Below are 7,507 nucleotides of genomic sequence, written 5' to 3'. Positions count from 1 at the left end.
CAAAACAAAAATCCAGAAAATTAATTTGCATTTTATTGCATGACATAAGTATTTGATCACCTACCAACCAGTAAGAATTCCGGCTCTCACAGTTTTCCTTAAGAAGCCCTCCTGTTCTCCACTCATTACCTGTATTAACTGCACCTGTTTGAACTTGTTACCTGTATAAAAGACACCTGTCCACACACTCAATCAAACAGATTCCAACCTCTCCACAATGGCAAGACCAGAGAGCTGTGTAAGGACATCAGGGATAAAATTGTAGACCTGTACAAGGCTGGGATGGGCTACAGGACAATAGGCAAGCAGCTTGGTGAGAAGGCAACAACTGTTGGCGCAATTATTAGAAAATGGAAGAAGTTTAAGATGACGGTCAATCACCCTTGGTCTGGGGCTCCATGCAAGATCTCACCTCGTGGGGCATCAATGATCATGAAGAAGGCGAGGGATCAGCTCAGAACTACACGGCAGGACCTGATCAATGCCCTGAAGAGAGCTGGGACCACAGTCTCAAAGAAAACCATTAGTAACAAACTACGCCGTCATGGATTAAAATCCTGCAGCGCACGCAAGGTCCCCCTGCTCAAGCCAGCGCATGTCCAGGCCTGTCTGAAGTTTGCCAATGACCATCTGGATGATCCAGAGGAGGAATGGGAGAAGGTCATGTGGTCTGATGAGACAAAAATATAGTTTTTTGGTCTAAACTCCACTCGCCGTGTTTGGAGGAAGAAGAAGGATGAGTACAACCCAAAGAACACCATCCCATCCGTGAAGCATGGAGGTGGAAACATCATTCTTTGGGATGCTTTTCTGCAAAGGGGACAGTACGACTGCACCGTTTTGAGGGGAGGATGGATGGGGCCATGTATTGCGAGATCTTGGCCAACAACCTCCTTCCCTCAGTAAGAGCATTGAAGATGGGTCGTGGCTGGGTCTTCCAACATGACAACGACCGGAAACACACAGCCAGGGCAACTAAGGAGTGGCTCCGTAAGAAGTATCCCAAGGTCCTAGAGTGGCCTAGCCAGTCTCCAGACCTGAACCCAATAGAAAATATTTGGAGGGAGCTGAAAGTCCGTATTGCCCAGCGACTGCCCTGAAACCTGAAGGATCTGGAGAAGGTCTGTATAGAGGAGTGGGCCAAAATCCCTGCTGCAGTGTGTGCAAACCTGGTCAATAACTACAGGAAATGTATGATCTCTGTAATTGCAACAGAGTTTTCTGTACCAAATATTAAGTTCTGCTTTTCTGATGTATCAAATTCTTATATCATGCAATAAAATGCAAATGAATTACTTAAAAATCATATAATGTAATTATCTGGATTTTTGTTTTAGATTCCGTCTCTCACAATTGAAGTGTACCTATGATAAAAATTACAGACCTCTACATGCTTTGTAAGTAGGAAAACCTGCAAAATTGGCAGGCAAATACTTGTTCTCCCCACTGTAACTCTTTTAAAATTGCAACACATCTTAGTTACCAAACTAGGGCTCTGGTTCTACAACTAACAGTTTAAACACCCCTCAAAAAAACTGCCAAAGTCTTTATCTTTGTCTGGCCACTGCGGAGGAAATGGTGCCTTGCTAATCGAGAGGAATTGTCTATCGATTAAGGGGAGCTTATGTGTGGAGACGACATTATTCTCTTGGAGGAGAGAGAGCAGCCAGTCAGACAATCACAGGGGAATAATTGAAGAGTAAACATCGAAGTGTCCTGGGGTCAGATTTAGCCATAACACTCCAAAGGCATGAATGAATATCCTCTCATTTGTTTTGTATTACAGAGATAACAATCAAAAATAATAAAAAACGATGGACATGATTAACATGATAAAATCACATAAGCTGTCACATATTTCAAATGGTTTGTTTATTGTTTGTCATATTGTTTTCGGACCACAACATTTTACAGATTGTCTGGGTTTTCAACATGCCATAAAAATAGATACAGTCAATTCACGAAAATATCTGATGAGAAAATGATGTTCAAAATGTCATAAACGGAAATGACAGAATGTCAAAAGCATGCCCATTTGTCCTGCCAAACACACAGCTTTGCTAACAGTTCATTGAGTTCATTGTCTGACTGTGAGCTACAGGGCTCCCCTACTGGTAGGATCCAGTTATGACAGTACAAATAGATTCAATAGAGGCTCGAGCCTCTCTGCCTTCTCCTTTCAGTCTTAGATAAGCTTGAGATTGATAGGATCATTAGATTCATAGCAGACTCAAGAGATGTCATGGTAGCATTTTTAGAGGAACTTCAATTATTTTATTTATTTTATGTGATCTCATCTAATGCAATCAAACGTAAGCTCTCTGGCCAAATTGATAAGTCGGTGGATGATTTGTCGAAGGGCAAGAAATTAAACAGCATGATTCAGCAGAAAATGACCGTCACAATAACACTGTAATGCAGGCCTCATTGATTTCCACCAGCGTAAGCTAAGAGAGGGTCATTTCCCGACACCATTAAAGCGTAATGACTCTTCTTGATGTGCAAATCATTTTGGATGAGAATGTCCCTTTGTCGCAAACACATTAAGTCAGGGAATAATGTTACTGGGCTTGCAGAATTTATCTTCAGAGGGACGGCCTGTATGGCGCAAGATTGTGGAATAAATTAAATGTGCCAGTGCAGTTTCTCTGAGTATTGATATTTACTCTGTGATCACTAACAACCAGCTCTCTGTAATATAATTTCCTTTAGTATTGATACACAGGACTGAGGTATAATATACATATGTTGGGTTCAAATTCAGTTACTCCTTCATAGTTTTTCCTTCTCCTGACATATTCTCCCAATCTACTCTTTCACTCTCAATGAGGTATCCGCAGGCAATATGGCCATCTCTGGGCAGCAGTCCTGAGGCCAGAAACCGTGTTACCACAAAATCTATTTGTATGCAAGCTAAATGTTGCGTAGGAGGTCTTTTGTATTTTTTAAGACCAATACAAATGTCCATTACTGCACCAAGCAAGCCTGTAGTACCAAACACGACTCCCTAAAGTGAAAACGAACATAATAGCCTGTTTCATCCGGAAAGGCAAAATGAACAAATTGTACAAAATGCTAAATAATAAATAAACACTGGTGGAGTCGATACACAGAAGACACAACATTCGTCAGAATGGTTAATCAAATCATATTACACTGCACCATAATACGATACTGTGAAAAAAAACATCCTGGGAGAGGTAACTGTAAGAGTTTAATATCTCTCTCTCTCTCTCTCTCTCGCTCTCTCTCCTTGCTTTCTCTCTCTCTCGCTTTCTCTCTCTCTCGCTCTCTCTCTCGCGCTTTCTCTCTTCTTGCTGCTAGCGTCTATAGAGGCTGGAAAGCGTAGCTGAAAGCCCAGTAAAGTAATTAGGCTTTGTTAATCTGTCCAGTTACATGATAAATGGTCCTGGATATGGAAACCAGGCAGTCATCCTGGCTCTACTTTGGCTCATGCAGCGGGACGTTAGCTCCTTTAGCTCCTCCAAGTCAGTGTCGAGAGGACTCTCCTCAACTACGCGTATTCTTAAGCAATAACAACGTGATCCGTATTATCCACCCAAGAATACCCGTCACCGAAGAGAGTCACAGAGGAGGGGGAGGAAGAGAAGAGAGGGCATTGGGGACAGCAGCAGGGGAACTCAAGAGGTCCTCAATAGTAGTGTGAGCCTGAGTGATGTCATGTTCTCTATGAGTTGAGTGATTGATTGAAGATAGCCTGCTGCCCGAGGATGGGGCAGGTGGGGCCCTCCATGTCAGATGTGTTCTGCAAACAGAAATGAAGACACTGTGCATTTGTGAACCGGGACTGTGATGGGAGGGGTGAGTGTGCCTGGGCGGGTGTGTGTCTATGTGTATATTCACGTGTATGTGTGTGTGTGTGCGTGTACAGAGGGAGGAACTAGGAAGTTGATGTCTCATTAGTGGAGCTCTTACCTGCAGGCACCAATCAGACCATTCTTCTCCTCGGAATTCCCTTCATTCGATTGCACTCCTCTGTGGCACTGGGCAATCAGCTTTTACTGACGCAAATCCAAGCAAAATGAGAGCCCTGGAACAAAAAGAAAGATGCCAGTTAGACAAACAAACATGCATAAACAAATAAGTAAATAAACACAACTGGATAAATGAGTGGCAAATGTTTCGAGGGCTTGCTATGGAAACCATGGCCTTTCAACCCCGCCTTTAACATCACGATTGCCAGCTTCATTAACAGTGAACTGTGCTCTAGCCCCACTACATTCAAGTACACACACACACACACACACACACACACACACACACACACACACACACACACACACACACACACACACACACACACACACACACATACACACACACACACACCAAAGAACACGCAGACACACACACATGCACACATGAACGCACACACACACATATTGCACAAAAGACAGGCATAGAGGAGAAATCCATTAGCAGCAGGAGGCAAATTACAGATCGTTTGGAAAAAAGAGGAGGAAAAAAAGGGACGGCCCTGCAATGAAGGCTGTCAGAAACAGGAACAATGACTGTTATTAGAGCTCTCATTTTCTGAGGGGGGCAGAGGCTTTCTGTGGCCAAATGACAGAGGGGAGTAGTGTGTGTGTGTGTGTGTGTGTGTGTGTGTGTGTGTGTGTGTGTGTGTGTGTGTGTGTGTGTGTGTGTGTGTGTGTGTGTGTGCGTGTGTGTGTGTGTGTGTGTGTGTGTGTGTGTGTGTGTGTGCATGGGCGTGTGTGTGTGTGTGTGTGTGTGTGTGTGTGTGTGTGAGAGTGAGTGTGTTTCACAATTTACCGTGTGAATGTACCGCGTGAATGTGTGAATGGAATTCACTCAGGCTATGTCTGCTCCTGTGATTTGACAGTGCACAGCATGTGTTTTTGGATATCTTTTTTTGTTCTGCTGTTGAACAGTATCATTACTGTTGAGTGGATATGTACAATTATGCATCTCTTGTTTCTGTCCAAAAAAAGAGAAAGGGCAATTTGAACATTTATGATTAGTACAAATGTCTACTTGATAAATAGTAATACTTTAAAGCATTTGCTGAGATAATACTGTACGTGCCCCGCTTACCATTTTGTGTGAAACTAAAACACAAGACGTGGCTGTGTAAAGGAATTGAACAAACTAAAACACCAAATGAACACTACTGAAAACTAACACTTGGACTTGTATTACCATGTCAACTGGACATTTGACCAGTTCACACACACACACACACACACACACACACACACACACACACACACACACACACACACACACGCACACACTCTAAAATCACTCCAAAATGATTTAACATGGAAAGAAATATTCAGCTTTAAAATGAAAAAAGTTTAAAGCTCTTTCCCATTTAGTAATCCGGTAATTGTACTGTATCAATGAAACTCTAACGTTAGGGTCATCTACCTGCAGTTGACAACAAGAACACCTTAAATGTCAGCAACATTGCACCCCTGAGAGCAGTTATAGCCATACTTTACATTTAAACTCAAACACAGTCATATGCTCCATTGAGCACAGAAGCACTGCAAATAGGAACCACCATACACAGAAACACCAATAAAAACCTGAGATACCGACAGCTGTCCCATCAAACTGACACACATGTCACCTCATTCAAACAACTATTTTTGGTCATCTTGTTCAAACAACCCAAAAGCGAACCTATAAGGGATGTGTGGTCTACCAACTCAGTCCCAAAATTGATTCCCATAACACGCCTGATACTAGAGAAGTTATATTACTAACAGAGCCCCTATTGCTCTCTGACTTGTCTTTCTCCAGTGCGGTGTCCATACTAGGGCTGATCACATCCTGCCACAGCCCTTCTACTGAGACAACACAGAGAGAAAGCAGACAGAGAGAGCAAATCGAGGAGCAGATTTCAGCACCACCTCTGTGGACAGCTCCGCTACAGTACTGTAGCAGCCATCTACAGCTCCACCAGAGTATGGCAGGGACAGAGAGAAGGCAGAACGCCCATGCAACAGACAACCTGGGTTACGATACAGAGACTACTCTTTGATGTGATTTGAATATTTTCAGTGGTAGCAAGAAAATACTTTGTAACCCTCCTACAAGAGCCTAATGACAACTAGGGTGTGATACTATAAACAGAGTGATACAAAAAAAAGAGGTGCCACAACAATCTGTAAAACTGAGGAATAATGATAGAGAGAGTTGTCTTTCTCCAGATCTGTCTTTGGTCGGTACTTTCCGCCTCTCGTTTACCCACACACACACACACACACACACACACACACACACACACACACACACACACACACACACACACACACACACACACACACACACACACACACACACACACACCATGACAGTAGCTCCTTGACAGGTCACCTCACCGTCAAGCAATGATTGTCCTTTAATTGCAGAATGGAGAATCCCATGAATATGTTAATGGTTAACCACACACTTTACAAATCCATAGCAATCCACCAAACCAGACACTGACAATGACAAGATTTACACACTCGTCATGCTTCACTCTGACACAAAATGTAAAACAATAATAATAATAATAAGAAGAAGAAGAAGAAGAAGAAAGAAAGAAAATCTCCCCTCATAGAATTTCAAGGGAAAGTTATGGTGAATCTGCATGAAACCCTCATCCGCTGAAGTAGGCTTACCCTTACATTCCTGTTCCTCCTGAGAGAGAGCTTCCCTTCCACTGTGCACAAAGCCGGAGAGTCAGTCATCTGACGTCGCCTCGCCTGCGAGGAGAAGACTGGGATCGTTTAAGGCTGCAGTTGCTGCCGACGGCGCCGTGCGGCCCCGTTCCACGCTTGATTCATGTGGTTTACCATGCTAGTGAGAGCAGGGAGCACAGAGGATAGAGTGCAGGGAAACATGTGCTCCTACTGCCGTCGCTGGTGCATTGAAACAGGCGGAACCCCCCCTGTATATCTTCAGCCTCTATGCTGGACGCCACAGCCCCAAAGCACCCAAGACCCACCGAGTCTGTCAGTCAAACAGTCAGTAAGGCAACCAGCCAACCAGCCAGCCAGTCGTTCTAGTCCCGGAGATGCACTCTTCCAGTATGGTAGGTGGTAGAGAACTTAGGCACAGCTCACTCATTAAGGGGGGAAAAAATAAAATAAAAACAAGAAGATTGGAAAGTCACTGATCGAAGCCAGTTGTTGCACTCGCCAAGGCAAACAAACTCACGGACGGATAAAGAGGGACTGAGAAACTGAGGGAGAGACAGCGAGAGAGGAGGAGAAAGAGAGGGAGAGAGAGAGGAGGAGAGAAAGAGAAAGGGAGCAATAAAACGTCCAACCACAGGGCTTCTAGGAGCAGAGGACCGTCATTTGTTCTGAGGAGAAGAGAGAGAGAGAGAGAGAGAGAGAGAGAGAGAGAGAGAGAGAGAAAGAGGGAGGGAGGGAGGGAGGGAGGGAGGGAGGGAGGGAGGGAGGGAGGGAGGGAGGGAGGGAGGGAGGGAGGGAGGGAGGGAGGGAGGGAGGGAGGAGGAGTGGAGGAG

At 44.2% G+C, this 7,507-nt stretch overlaps 1 long non-coding RNA gene across 1 annotated transcript; it reads right to left on the bottom strand.

Moving 5' to 3' along the window:
- Nucleotides 1-1,854: 1,854 nt before the first annotated feature.
- Nucleotides 1,855-7,213, bottom strand: LOC110530182 (uncharacterized). The gene is made up of 3 exons (XR_002474488.3): nt 6,657-7,213; nt 3,937-4,051; nt 1,855-3,766 (listed from the first exon to the last, which is right to left on the bottom strand). It is a non-coding gene; the product is annotated as an uncharacterized LOC110530182 (long non-coding RNA).
- Nucleotides 7,214-7,507: the final 294 nt, after the last annotated feature.

This window comes from Oncorhynchus mykiss, chromosome 8, assembly GCF_057628025.1.
Source record: "Oncorhynchus mykiss isolate SJ-2025 chromosome 8, ASM5762802v1, whole genome shotgun sequence".
Classification (NCBI taxonomy): domain Eukaryota; kingdom Metazoa; phylum Chordata; class Actinopteri; order Salmoniformes; family Salmonidae; genus Oncorhynchus; species Oncorhynchus mykiss.
Note: the sequence above shows the minus strand (reverse complement) of the source record. Positions and strands in the feature narration are given on the sequence as shown.